This window comes from Pleurodeles waltl, chromosome 5 (genome assembly GCF_031143425.1).
Source record: "Pleurodeles waltl isolate 20211129_DDA chromosome 5, aPleWal1.hap1.20221129, whole genome shotgun sequence".
Lineage (NCBI taxonomy): Eukaryota > Metazoa > Chordata > Amphibia > Caudata > Salamandridae > Pleurodeles > Pleurodeles waltl.
The window spans coordinates 1,426,314,803-1,426,329,826 of NC_090444.1; the positions used below are offsets into that span (position 1 = coordinate 1,426,314,803).

General features: G+C 41.8%; 1 protein-coding gene across 2 annotated transcripts in view; it reads right to left on the reverse strand.

Annotated features, from left to right (window-relative positions):
* Window positions 1-15,024, reverse strand: part of SMAP1 (small ArfGAP 1) — a 677,565-nt gene that overhangs the window by 642,856 nt on the left and 19,685 nt on the right. The window lies entirely within an intron of this gene.

The following is a 15,024-nucleotide window of genomic DNA, read 5'->3' on the forward strand; positions in this document are numbered from 1 at the left end:
CTGACAAACTATACTGAAGACTAACTTTGAAGTATTGCGACTTACTCACTGGGAGTTGAGACTCACCAGGAGTTAAAACTTGAAAAGGAGAAGCTAAGGGACCTAGGATCAAGCCAACCTCTATTGTCCTGGACCAACCAGTGCAGCCTAACTGCTAGAGTGTAAAGCACGGCGGTGCTGAACCCTAGTGGGTGTGAACATTGAAGGAAAAATTTACTTATTTGTATCTATACGTATATGATTATTAGTATAGTGATATCAATATTTTGCATTTACATATTTGGTAATTGTGTGAGTATATTTTTGAACACGCGTAGGCGGTTGAGACGAGTAAAACGGTATCATAGAAAAGTTGTAGGACCAAGGAGAAGAGCACAATAAAATTATGAAGATATATCCATTTGGCAGGACAAATATCCCTCTAGAGAATAGGGAAGAGTGGCCTTATAACTATTTCTACAAAACCATAATGAAGTACCTAGTGACCCTTATGTTAATATGTATAATGTCCAGTGGTGTTGCATCATTGTTGCAAAATCCTACCTTACATCCATTAATAAAGGTTCATGGAAAATTAGCGGAGACATTAAGTCTCACTGACTGTTGGATTTGCCGGCACTTGTCTAGACACCCCGAGGATCCTATAGGCCTTTATGAAGTACCAGTATCACCAAGCGAATATGAAAGAGGGGAAGTGTGTCTTGTACCAAATACCACTTGGAGATGTGACCAACAAGAATATCAATGGTACCCTAGGTGTGCGGTGCTCCCTAATACCCAGGCAGAATACAAGCTCTCCCCGATGCCTGGAGAGAATGCCACACTTAAAATGTTTCCCATATGTTTTGGTACCTATTTTTATGGGCAAAACCCAGAGGCAAAATACATGGGAAAGATCCCTCATGAACAGTGTGTTTACACTTTGTTATTTGATATAAAAACAGGGAATTGGGATCTTGAAGGAGAGGAGAAAATAGACAGAAATTGGACAGCGTTAATTAATGGGACTCATCAAAATTACACTGTGAATTATTGGAACCTGACTGTGGGAGAAAATGAGATTCTAGTAGATCCAGAAGGATTGTTATATGATCCCTCCAGAGAACAAGATAGAAATGGGAAAAATTCACCTGTAATATTGTCCCGGGTTTTCCTTGGCCCCCTCTGGACGGCTAGATGTTCATATGTTGCACCCTGGGCAAATGTATCATTGCTAAATACAATCTGGGAAGATTACAAATATTGCAATAATTCTGAGCATGACACCCCAGAGGGTGTAGGATTGCCTCGAATAAAATACAGCATTATAAATTCACAAATCCAGGGAGGCATGTACTTCGTATGTGGAAGAACTGCATATAAAGTACTGCCTCTAAACTGGGAAGGGATATGTTCACTGGCATATTTGGCACCCAACATTACTGTGATATCAAATATATCATCTTCCCAGCCCCTTAACATGGGGAGTTTTGCACATAGGTACAAACGAGGGACACCCATACTGGAGGAGCGAAAGAACTGGGTATTTCAAGTATTACATGTTCTTATTCCCGGATTTGGAATTTTCGATTTGCAACTGGCAATGATGAATATGTCAGCTGAATTAGCCATTGCATTTAATGCCACCAGAGAGGCCATAGGAAGTATACAGGTAGAGATAAACTCTGCAGCCCAATTGGCGATACAAAATCGGCTTGCCCTAGACTTGATTACAGTACAACAAGGAGGAGTATGTGTTTTAATCCAACATCAGTACCAGCAAAAGTGCTGTTATTTCGTCAACAAGTCATCAGAGATAGAATTGGATATTGGGAAAATAAAAGAAGCAGTACAGGTATTTGAAAAGGGGGGCCAATATGAAGGAGGCGATTGGAGTTTATCATGGTTATGGTCTTGGTTTGGGGGGTGGGGCTGGTTGTTTAAAGACATACTTTTTATAATAATAGCTATTGTATTAAGTTGTTTATTAGTGCAGTGCTTACCTGCTCTCTGTTCCTGTTTAAAATTGTGTAAACTTCCGCCAGTGAAAATACTAGAAACCAATCGAGCTATGATGCAGAGAGAAGAGATAACTTCCCTAATGGCTATTGACCCCACTGTCCTCACTGCAGATACTGGTTGCTCATACCCATCGGTTGTTTATGTCCCCATGAATGCAAATTTCAATGAAGTGGGAGTAAAATTCAACATATATGAGGAAATTTAGAACTATTCAAACGTTTATTATGTTCAGAAGAAAAAAAACTCAAAAAGGGTCGATTGTTAGAATTCATTTTGAATTGCTTCGTTTCTTTTACACGTGTAAGTTTGAGCTTTTGTTGTCTCTGAACGCACTGTCTATCACATATGTTATCTTATGTATATTTGTTTAGGTAAAATAAGCCTGGTTCCACGCCATGGGCTTGCAGCTGGTTTCTTTCCCTAACTGGGGCACTGTATTCATTATAATTGTGTGTTCAAATAACTAACTGACCTCGGCTGTGGTATTTTGGGGAGGGAAAGGCTGATATCTATACCTTTGAACAACGTAATCCTTTGAAGGGTCTCAAGAATGTGGGGAGTCAGGCAGCTGCAGAAGGGAGGCAAGGACAAGACTGGGAATGGAACAAGTGTGTGGATACTGATTAACTCCTTAAAAATATCTGTATGACGTATATCATTAGTTACACATTTTATGTATCCTTTGATGTATGAGTATAAATATCACTGTTAAACGCTTTATGTCAGCACACTTTACTTCGGGCCTGGGATGCCAGTGGTAAACCTGTCCTCTTTGCTGCAGCAAAAATAAACAGACCTTTGGTCATTGATTTTTCACTCCGGCTCTCCGTGTCAAAACTCCTTTGTAAATGCATTTGTAAGTATCTGCAAATATGTGCATTTGACAGGGAGTGAAGTCCCTACTAGGAAAGACCAGACCTCTTCAGAGGTTTCGTGCAGGAGTCCTTATAGAGACGGTCATAAAAGCAGAAAAACATGTTACAGATTTTCTGTTGGTTATGTACAGGAACATCCTGTTTGTCACTGATTGCCAGAATGGGGTGTCACAGAGGGTCCTCCAAAAGGATTCAAGCCAACCACCATCCCTACTTATCTGCCTCAGTGTATCCTTGACCATCCTAAATCTGAATAATAGGTACTCATTTAAATTCGCTCCAAATACATACCAATTAAAATTAACTAATATAAAAAAAAAGAAATAGCTATACTTTTAGATGCATAAGTTCTCATAGATCAGCTGAACACAAGAACATATTTAAGTGACTAGTCCATGAAGCCAAAAGTGGAATAATATACAAAAACAACATGCATAGGCAAAGCCATAACATTTCTTTTTTTTTAAGTGAAAGTGCTTCTTCAGTGATGTGTGCATGTGTGATGTGTGCATGTGGTTTTGTGAATGTCGTAGATGAAGGCAAGAATGTGTCAACAATTGGATCAATTAGAGAGTGCATGGACAAAAGGGTAATAAGAGAGTGTATATATGGTTGGCTGGATGAACGGGTGTGCAGGTGAGTGGACGGATGCAGACATGTTACACCAGTCTTACCAGCTCAGTTCTAAGCAATAATGATAATATTCTAAAAGTATGAAGAATTACCAAAATTATACCAGTGCAACCATTAAATCAGGGATGGGCTAAAAGTCGCATAATATTTCAGGAATTACCACAATTACTCAAGTGGAAGCACACAAGTGGGAACAATCGTGGCAAGACTTACCACAATATATATCGAGAATTATTATGAATCTGTGTGTTCAGAAGTGTCCCTTTCAGTATTTTATATGCATGCTCATATTTGCACCATTACCAACTAACCTTACCTGCAGTTTAAAAGTATGAATGTGTTCCGCCTTCAACTAATTTTTCAATTTGCAACAATAGTTGAATTCTTATTGCAGACTCACATGTGCCAGATCACTCAGTAATCCTAGTGTACTTTCAAATTTGTACCAGCAATCAGTAGTGATTGTTCAGATCTATATCACCACTCAGTAATCCTCACTGCATACCTACGTTTGTACCATATTCCAGTAATCAGTGCATGCTGATATTTTTTACCATCACCCAGATATCTTGCACAAATTCCAAGTGTCCAACATAATTAGCCCTTGAAGCATATTAGGATTTGCACTACTGTATTTCTTAGTCGGTTCATATTTTGCCCACTATTCAGTAATACTTAGCACACATTGAAGTTTGTACCATCACTCTGTAATCCCTACTGCATGTTCAAATTTGCACAGCCATTCTATCCAAAATGTAGTTTGGATTTGCAACATTCGGTAATTCCGAAGGAATGTCCAGATTTGAACTATCACTCGCTAACCTTTACTACAAACCCACATCTGCAAACTTTAAACGGTGATAAAATGTGAATGCTAAATCTTGCACCACCTTTGAGGAATCTATGTAAAAGTAAGAGGAAAACATACTGCGTGGAAGCTCAGCAGACCTGATGAGTGTGTAGCCCCCACACAGTCCAGATTTGCATTATTCCCAAGAAATGTTGGCTGCACAATCAGGTGAGCATGATCATCGTTTTGCCATAAAGGAGCACGTCCTTGCTGGTCTCCCACTAAGGGGCTAAGAGTGGGGATCTCACATCTGACAAACTATTTTCAAATATCCTCCCAAAAAACTGCTCCTTTAATTCTTTACAGATTGACCCACGAGTTGTGTCACTACAACACTGAAGCTGAGTGAATTAATTAAAATGTATTCACTAAAATGAGGGAATCCGCTTTGCAGCAGAGAAACAGACAGTAAACTAGAGTGCTGACTCTGAAAATGACCCGGGCTTCCTGGCAGTCCTTCAAGGCTGTGTTTATTTTGGCAAAACCCTTTCTCTCTCTATAATGGGTAGGACAGGGCTGACAAAAATTATACAATTGCATGACTAATATTATTTTATTAATTTACTTGCACTCCTGCCCAAAAAAACTCTTTAACAGATAGCTACTGCCCTTCTCACATTAATCTGGAAATCTGGTAGACGAGGGTGCCTTTGTGCATGCTCTGGCTCCATATTCCACAGAGAGACTGGACAGTCTGTGAATATGAGCTATGTTACATTGTGAGGCAACTACAATTGGCAACCTGATGACTCTCCGACGACCCCAATAGGGACAAGATAGGGAGTCAAGTGCACCCTAAAAGATGCAATGATTAAGGCATGGCACCAATGCTGCATATAATTAGAGTTTACTAGGTAAGATACTGAAGGACAGCTGTCACATTAGTGTATACCCCACCATTTTCTAATAAACAAATTACCAGAAATTAATGGAGGTGAATTGGTGGCCTGGGTTGCAACTTGAACTCAAATGCTGGGAAACATTTAGGAGTCTGGAGGAAGAAAAGGACAGTTTCTGAATGTAGTGGAAATTTGATTGAACACTACACACAATCTGGGGTGATAACAAATCCTTAGACACACTCACACCATACGCCAACCACTAGTCTCTACAGGGAATGGAAAAACAGTAGTGACCATCCGCTGCAAGGCATTTATTAAAGCGACCAAATGTGACTTAAAGAATGTGTGCTCCAATCCGATAGCCTGGTAAAATCAAGATTGGTAGATCCAGGATAGCCAGTCACATATCTAGCTATTTCCAATATATGGCTATAACACAAACACTAGCTCTTCCAAAAGAAATTCACAGAAGGTAATGGTGAACTTCAGCAACGTGCATTCTATAATTCCATCCCACTGAGATAATACCTACAGGTTTTAAATGCAGCAGTTGGTGTCAGGTTCAAATACAGTCCCGCAACATAAGCACAACAAACCAAGAATGCATTTAGACAGATATAATTTTATAAAACTAAAATGGGACTTCGATGTCATCATTTCGATTTAAAGGTACTGGCATGTGAAATATGCATTAGTGCACTTGTGAAAAAGACCTTTGTTTCCCTCATCTTTATCCCTTTATCACAGTAGACAGTGAATTAACACAGAAAGTTTGGGGATGGTGCAAAATATACCTTTAGGCCTCCGAGTGAATTAGGTAAATTACGAAGGTACAACTGAAGAGTAATGGATTGCCTGTGGCAAGCCTTGGTCAAAATGAGCGTAGCTAACAACTTTAGGAACGGAGTGACCTTTGATCTGCGAAAATTTACTTTTAAGATTAGTTTGTGTATGTGTCCTGGCTAAATAAGTAGGAGGATCATTCCATTTACCCATTAACAGACGCCACCAAATATGCTACTGCATAATATAGAAAAAACACACATCCTAGATAGAAACCCAATCAAACTATCTAAAAATCTGCAAAGAAGAAAAACAAGGTGGACTACAGAAACAGTCGAATATCTATTTATGACACACCACACATGAAGTTGCTAGAGATTTTCAGCAAAAACTAAATTCCTTTAATTAACATCTCAAAAGAGTTGAAACTAGACCTAACCACAAGCTGCATTTTAAACATTTTTTGTAAACAAATGTTATTGCCGTAAAGTGGTGATGATTCGTACATATATTAACGAGTCAAGTTTGTTAAAGTTCTTTCTGTACATATGATATTGGTAGCTGTCTTTCGCTCCTTTACAGAATCAATGGGATAACTGGTATTAGCAATTTTATACAAATGTTACATTTTCCGTCATTGTTAGAGAGTTTCACTCTCATTGATATCTCTATTGCTAGTGTTGGGGTTAAGCCAGCCTAGCTTCTTCATCCGATTGGTTGCGTACAGATAACAGCTAAATGGAAATGCACCTGGTGATTGAGATTATGCATGTCCGTTGTGAGTGTATGGTGCTCAATCAAAATGTAACTAGTCCCCTTCCTCCCTCCACAGCTTATACCTTTTGGTGACTATATATACTGTCTGGTTGTGACTGATTCACGGGGTCGTGTTAGTCGTGCGGGGTGTCCAAAGTAGTTCACCCGGAGACCCCCTCCTTTCCTAGTGTGTGCCATGTGACGTGTCCCCTGTGTGGCCATCAATTCGCATGTATAGTAGCCTGGGTGAGGGCATCTCTACCCGGGTCCGAATGCTCCGTCTGCAATGCCATGACAATCTGATCCCAAGCTTCCTTCAACTCAAGGGACCCTATACCTCTTCTTAGTTCTGTGTATAACACTGCTCCCTCACTTTCGGCCCACTTCGTAAGCTCCCTTCGCCAGTCCCGGAGCCGCGGGTCCCCCGGGGACTTCCAGTTCTTCGTCAGCTCCCGCTTGGCTAATATAAACACAAGGTCTATGTGGGAACCAATGAAGTATGCATCTAGCGGGAGTGCGGGTAATATCGATCTCTGTAATGTTAGCCACTTCTGCGACCACTATGTCTCAGTAGGATTCCAGCCGAGGACAGGACCAGATCATGTGGAGGAAATCCGCCGCCCCCATTTGAAAGCGGGGGCATTTTGCCTCTCCTATTCTAAAGTGATCTTGTAATCGGAGTGGAGCGAGGTAAGCTCCGTGTAGCATGTAAAACTGTATAAGCTGGAACCTAGCATTTCTGGACACCTTAGGCTTTCTTTCCAGAATGCGTACCCAGTTGGTATCCGGTATTTGCGTCCCCAGATCATGCTCCCACTTCTGCTTCAGTCCCTGTCGGGGAATCCCTTCCTCTACCTCGAGCACCCTGTACAGCCTAGTAACCGCCTTATGCGTGCACCCTGTTGTCAGCAAATAATTACTGAGACCATGTTGAGGAAGTTCAGCAGCTCCCATCCTCCAATGTCGCCCAATAGATCGGGTGAGCGCACAGTGCAATAGAAAATGTCCCTGCAGGAGATCATGTTCCTCCCTAAAATCCTCAAAGGGTAGGAGGTTGCCACCTCTGTACAGCTCCCCCAGCCGGGCGACCCCTGCCTCAGCCCAGGTGAGTAGGCCCCTCCTCTCTCCCATCCCAGAAAGCCAGCAAAGCCAGAGTAATGGTATATCAGGAGAGTATGGCATACTCAGTGCCGCCCTATGAAGGCATCACCTCCAGCATCTGCAGATAACGGCAGATTCAATAGACTTCGTCCGTCCTATCCCTGTAGTATTAAAAAAGATTTCAGCCAGTTCAGGAGTTGAGGGAACCATCAGGCCCTCTACATGTTCTCCAACACCGCCATCTCCCACCCATCTCGCTAACCATTGCAGCTGCGCAGCGAGATTCTATGCTTCAAAATCGGGCACTGCCAGACCGCCCCACACAAGGTTTCTTCAGTGTCGCCAATGCCATCCTGCGTCTGCCCACTCCCCAGACAAACAAGGTGATCACCATGTCCAGTTCTCTAAACAAGGCGCGCGGTACCCATAGGGGCAATGCCGTAAAATAATACAGCAACCTAGGTAGCGTCACCATCTTGAGGAGGGCGACCAGTAGTGTCTGCGCCCCCCCTCCCTTTCCGGTCCGGTATTTCGTAAGAATAAGAGGAGGTCGTCCGCATACAGCGCGATCACATGACGCCGGCCCCACCTGACTAGGCCTTGGTACCAAGCGGCTGTTCTGGCCTGGGCGGGCAACGGCTCCATCGCCAGAGTGAACAGCAGTGGTGACAGCGGACATCCCCGTCTCGTGCCCCTGGCAACTGCATACTGCGCTGAGATGCATGTGCCCGTCCTTACCCTTGCCTTGGGGTCTGCGTAAAGCAATTGTGTCCACCTAATAAAGCCTTCACCAAGGCCCATGTGGGCGAGAACTCTATATAGGTAATCCCACTCCAGGCTGTCAAATGCCTTCTCTTTATCTACGGCAAGGACCGCAGAACCTGGGTCAGCAGGGGTCGCTAATTCCATGAGGGAGAGCAGCCGGTGCACATTCTGGGCGGTGCCCCTAGTGGGGATGAATCCCGCTTGGTCAGAGTGTACCATGATCAGCTGTGTCATGTGTGGTAGTAATCTCATTGCTAGTACCCTACTCAGTATTTTATAGTCCGTATTAAGCATAGATAGGGGCCTGTATGCCACTCCTTCATCAGGGGGTTTACCAGGCTTTAGCAATGGAACAATTTAGGCTTCACCCATCGAGGCCTGTAGATGGCCAGTCGCTCGTGCCTCGTTATACTGCAACGCCAGCTGGGGGGAGGGGGGGGGAGGAAAGAGTGTCCGTGCATACGTTGCATAGAACTCAATGGGGAGTCCATCCGTGCCCGGGGTCTTTCTACGAGCTAGGCCCGTTATAGCTGCCCCGATCGCCGATATCTCAATATCCCCACCCAGGGCCTCGGTCAGTGCTCTGGGCAACAGTTCCGATAGAAAATCTTGTAATTTCGCTCCCGTCCCGGGGGACGAGCTAGTGCAGAGGGAGGAGTAATAATCGTGGTAATACGAGTGTATGTCGGCTTCATGATAACATTTTGCACCCAGTGAGGTAGTAATTTCCATTAAAGGAGTTCCTCTCTTGGCGAAGTAGGCTAACCATGCCAGCAGTGCCCCCGTTTTATTCCTTTCAGTGTGGGCCCCTGCAGTGTGCTGCTTATAGTCGAAGAATCTCAGTGTCTCGGTATGCTCTTCCACTTTTGCCCTGGCCTCGCGCTCTTCCCCTCGCCTCTCTAGATGAGCCAGTGCAATTTTCTCCAGTGACCTAAGGTCCCTCTTTGCGATCATTATATCCTGCAGCAAGGACCCTCTACTCCTGATGGAAGCCGCCATACAGCGGCTGCACACCATCACCTTGAATGCCTCTCAGAGTGTCTGTGGTGAAGGAGCTGTAGGCTTGTTGACCTCAAAGTAGTGGGTTATATGTTCCCTGATCTGTTCCCTGAAAGCAGGGTCTGTTATCAAGTCTGGCTTAAGTCTCCAGGTGGGAATGCATGAGGCAGCTCTTGTCCAGGACAAGTGCAATAGTAACGGATTATGATTGGAAATTGTTTTCCCCAGATATTCCACTCCCCTCACCTGTGCATGGACCTCTGGAGTGCTCAGGAACGTATCGAGCCGTATATGGAGATCATGAGCAGCAGAGTAATGAGAATATTCCCTGGATACAGGATTAAGAGTTCTCCATATGTCTACCAGATGCTAGTCTGCCTGCTAGCCTGTGAACTTTCTAGCAAGCGCGTTAATTGGGGACTCCCGCAGCGGTGGGTGGGATCTGTCCAAGCCTGGGTTAGCCACGCAATTAAAGTCCCCCCCTATCAACACTGAGTGAAGCTACATTTCAAACATGCACTTTACTTTCTAAACTTTGCACGACCATTGTAGGCTTGATTTGTTTAATTGCCAACGTTGACAAATTCTTAAACTTAATACAACAGAAATGTTTCTATCATAACCTTTCAAATGAGCTTGAATGCGCAAAACTTTCTATGCAAACGAAGAAAACTATATTATATATATTTATTTTAACCGTTTGACCCGCATAGGGATTTCAAAACATGCTAAACTAATCTGAAATTTGCTTTTTTATGAATAGGCTTCTAGCATAAAGATGTGTGAGAATGGAGGTGATGGAATGAAGATAAGCATAAAAACGTATACAAGTGTTTTGTTTTTAATCAAGACTGAAGCGCATGGGAAATTGTCCCAATGTTGGAAGACCATTGTTAATGGAATCACAATTTATCATGTATTAAACTGCTCATTGTTGAAATTCACTATCATATCAACTATTGCTTTCATAATTTTTCCGATTCCTGATTGGCTGTTTTTCCATCTTTAATTTAATACATGAATTTAAATTTGCATCTTTGTATTGTATTTAAAGTGTCCTAGGGAAAGAACTGATAGCAACCGCGAGTGCCAACACACTCCCTCATTTCAGCTTAGTCCCATTAGCTATTGCAGCGATTCAGACTCTCTGAGACTCAGACATACTTTGCTCTCTGCTTAGGCTATTCTCTATCCAAGTCTGTTACAGTATTCTTTATGAGTACTGACTGTGCTGCTGAGTAGACTGGCTCTTGAAAGCTTGTTATCTTTTAATCATTTTGACTAAAATGTTTTAACTTTACTGATTCAGAATTTTAGTATAGGGACACATTTTGGGACACACTTTATGCAACGTTCTGTACATCTTATTTGACTAAATACTGAAGAGATTAAACTACTTATGATAACTAAAATGTATTACTACAGCTGAAACTCATTGACTCCTGGAAATATATTTGATATATTGTAATTGAATTGCAGTTTATAGTTCACTACCCGTACCCAAGATCCCCTTAGGAGCGCTTAAGAGGTGTGAAGTATTTTATAAATTTCAGGACTCTCCACCCTCCCAGACTATTCCAATGTATCCATATGAGCAATACCAGTGACATAAAATTGTGTATCAAGCCTACTGTTGCCAATTATAGCACAAGACCGGGACCTAGCTTTTTCGGTCCTGGTATACATTTATACAAATCACTAATTCCAGGTATGCCAGTTTAAATATTTCTACTGAAGAAAACCAAGACTACAGTTTTAAAAACGCGCTCCTCATTTAAAGGAAGTAAGGGTCCCAAGGCTGGAAACTGAATAATCTGGTTACCTTAAGTTTTAAATCACATTTCAGCCCAATCCTGCTTCACAGGGTTCCAGTGACTAATGTTCTTAGTTCAAAATGCTTAGGAGGTCCACTACAAAAGGATCCTATTGCCCCTGAAGTCACACACCCTGGAATTTGAAATGTGAGCATGGCGTTGCTCTTCTCTTGCCACGCGAGTCTGTTTAACAGGTGAACAACATCTCAAACATAACAATGGCTGAAAGTGGCACAGCCATTGCCCCTTTCTTTATATAGTGTCCTGTGTGTTGATCCAAAATGCGAATGACACTTTCAACAAGCAACAACTGAAGGTGGCTGATCCAGTGCCTTTCTCTTTGCAGTTTGTATTCTTTTTTTTTCTAAAATTCGTTGCATAATGTCCGATACACAGCTGAAGCAATCTTTTCTCAAAGCCTAAAAAGAAAAAGCTGTTGAGAGGATGAGCTGGGAAGGATGGTTTCACTCAGCATAAAAAATTAAATTAAGTATAATAAAAAACAAAAATAACCGGTGGGCCTTAAGGAACTGGAACTTTAGAGAACAGCTTTCCTCCAGAAAATGTATTTTTGTCCCAGCACTATACAATATTTTTCAACGCTCAAGTGAAAAAAAAAGTAGTCCCACAAGCTTGCAAAAAAAAAAAATATATAATATTAATTAAATTGCCTGCTGTTTCAGCAGACTATTCACTTACACATACACAAGAGTTCATAGACAACATTACAAACTTTAATGGTACAGTGAATCCCTTATGAACAATCTTTAAATGGTTTTGTAGGAGTGTTAAGGACTCTAGAAACAATGTAGCCAAAAGAAATCACGGTGCCAGAAATGAGACAACATAAGCAGAGAAACCAGGCCACAGGTTTTTTTTTTTATAAAAGACTTTTCAAAAGCTCTATTTTACAAACCAAAGAATGTAATTTAACCGAAAATGTGGTTCATGATAAAGGAAATTCCTAATCGTTATCTGTTGGTCATACATTCCGTGCTTTGGAACTCATGCCATTCATACTACACATAACACAGAAGAGTGACTCACTGCGTACAAATCCCGCTGACAATATCCAGCTGATTCGCCCACGTATTGAAACCACCACTCTAGGGTTTTGTGCAGCTTCTGCCCTGAGCGGAGTAGTTCTAAAGAAGAATGGAGCCACAGTGGTACAGAAAAGGATAGTTCAAGTTGATGTGTAAAACTGCTGTTCATGTGCATTATATTATAAGTAGTGTACAGGAACTGGAATTTAGGAAGGTGAACGTCTTACACACCAAGTAACTTGCGCCCTCTCCGACCAGACATTATACACGATTCACTGGAATTAATTTCAGACCCGACGTGCTTAAAGCTCTCTGTAGCAATAGAAAATAAATTTGTTTTCTAAACGTCCTACGACAGAACATTATCCTAACCTGCTCCGAAGCAGAAATTATGACATAGCCAGTCATTTCATGCATGCAAAAATAAAGTGAACTTGAAAACTATAAACAACAAGAAAAATGAATTAAAATCGAAGTGCCAAATGTTACCCACAGGAGGAGCTACCCAGACAAGGTATGTGGGAAAAGACTGCCTCCTCCTGTAATGGCCATGCCCTAGAGCCATCAGATAACAGAGGCCCATGCTTTGAAGCAGCCCGGTCCCGAGTATCTCTGTGGTTAATCACCATTAAAAAGAGGAAGTGGTGCATGTAAAACTAAGGAAAACATGCTGTGTGGTAGCTCAGCAGGCCTGAAGAGTGCTGAGCTCTCACACGGTCCACCGCTTGAGGGAGCTTCTTGGAGAATGGTTTTGCCGCCGCCCTGAATTTACTAGCCTAGATATGAAGTGTAACCTCTGAAGTTGTGCTTCTCTTCATTCCCTTTGCTGCCTGGTTCTCAAGACAGAAAAATGAGCACAGGTTTGAGGCAGTTCAAGTACTGATGAGAAATATAAAATGTTTGCAGTGCTAGTCAAGAAGTGTATAATTACTTTGCCAGAAAATATGTACCTGCACTGTGGCATATGATCCCTCAACTAAAAAACCAGCATACAAGGGAAATACAGTTGCGATTAGCAAGCAGAGCGAATACTATACCTAGGATGCTTCAGTAACAGTTGTCATGTGAAATACCTGAAAATCTGACGACCATAATTTAAGCCCTGGTCTCTCTTATTCAAACTCTGTCACAGACTACAGATGACTCAGAAGGCTTGGCCATGATTTTTTGGGTGAACTACAGCACAAGATATTGTTTTTTAACATTAAAGTTTTTGACATTAAAAAGCTACATTGCTGCTTACACCCTCTTCCCCACCCTCGGTGAAATTCCTTGGGAATTGCACATCAAAATCATATGCATAAACATTGCAACTTGCAACAAGAATGGCCCTGCCACCCTGGTCTTTTGTTTATTACCTCACTGAATTCAATCAGAAAGTTCGCTATAGAACATTTACAGTGATGCTAGCCTTCATTTGACCGAACAAGATATCAGGAGGATTTTCATTGGCCCGTTACTCATGCAGGCAACATATTATTACATTATTTTGGATTTATTTGCATCTCCCTACATGTCGGTGAGATGACTACAACCATTGGCCACAACAATCAAAGCTCACTGAGACGTGGAAACTACCTCACCGAGACGTGGAAACTACCTCACCGAAAACCCTCTTAAAGCTCTCTATCTTGATAAACATCCTAAACCTACAGAATTCTCTGAGCTTTTCAAGCACTGCATGTAGCTCATTCAAAGGTTTGGCACCCCAGGTTAGCCACAGTCAGATTTTTTAAGGCCACATTTTACTTCTTGAGGCAATCACTCTAAGGAATAAAGAGCCTGGTGACCCTGTGTATGATATGTAAAGACAAAAATCTGGGGATGCCCACACATTTGAAATTTATAGAATACTATAAGGTAGACTGATAATAAAATTAAGCTCTATATTAATGGAAGAAAGAGTATCTTAAACATGAGACACTTGGGAGCAACACAGAGGTACGAGTAGAAATTCTGGAAGGCTAAGGCATATTTACACAGAACAATAGATTTTGTAAAGGAGACTAAAATATGTGGAAATAATAGTATATAATGAAATATAAGATGGCTTATGTTAAAAATGTAGAACAGAAATGGATAGTGTGATACTGCAGTAAGAAACAAGAGTGTTTTGGGCTCCTGTTGCTAATGGCTCTTTAACAATATGATAAAGTAGCCTTCATTGAATCAGGTAGCCCAGAGTTTCACAGAAAGAGAAAAGACATCTTTGCGATTACATTGTAGGTTCCAGGCTGCATTATAGGGTAGACAAGGTAGGTTTTGAGTATGAATTAGAGAAATGTAATGACGTAATGTACTATCTGGGCTCCATGCTATGCCGAGGTTACTGAAGCAATATATATATACACATACATCCTAACACACATTTGAGCTAAAACCTTTGTCTGCTCTACTGACATGCCAAAAACAGGTGTATCCAGAATGCAAAGATGATGCATAGATAAGCCATGGCCACAATGCAAGAATGTCGAAGGAAGCACATCTCTAATGTTTGTGCAAGGTCGCTGCAAACATATGTAAAAATATAAGAAATAGGAGTGCGTAGAAACCTGGTGA